Here is a 399-nt window from a genome sequence, read left to right as displayed (position 1 = left end):
GAGTGGCAGAAATAATTAAGAGAAGTAGGTAAGGACATCCTAGTAGAACACGTGTTCGGCTTCATTAGCAAACCTGGGTCTACTGATCTGCTCAGACATCTGGGCACCGCTGCCTGGCCTATGAGGCTCCGCCTCTCGGGCTCTTTCTCTCTCCCCGTCCCCCTCCCATCCTCGCCTCTGTTTGTCACTTCTACAACCGCTGATTATAATTGATCACACAGAATCACGGAATCACGGCTCATTTTGCCGTTTTGTTCAGTGGCCCGATCTGAAAAGAGACTCTGCTAGTTGGGCAGATGGTACTCCCCCTCCTCGGAAGGCCGCTCACCGAGGCCTTCCCGGCGTCGCGGGCCCCCAGGGACGGCCGCCGCGGCGGGCCAGGGCGGGGGGCTGCAGGCC

The sequence above is a fragment of the Galeopterus variegatus genome, unplaced genomic scaffold, assembly GCF_000696425.1.
Source record: "Galeopterus variegatus unplaced genomic scaffold, G_variegatus-3.0.2 Scaffold337, whole genome shotgun sequence".
Taxonomy (NCBI): Eukaryota; Metazoa; Chordata; class Mammalia; order Dermoptera; family Cynocephalidae; genus Galeopterus; species Galeopterus variegatus.
This window is presented reverse-complemented; position numbering follows the sequence as displayed.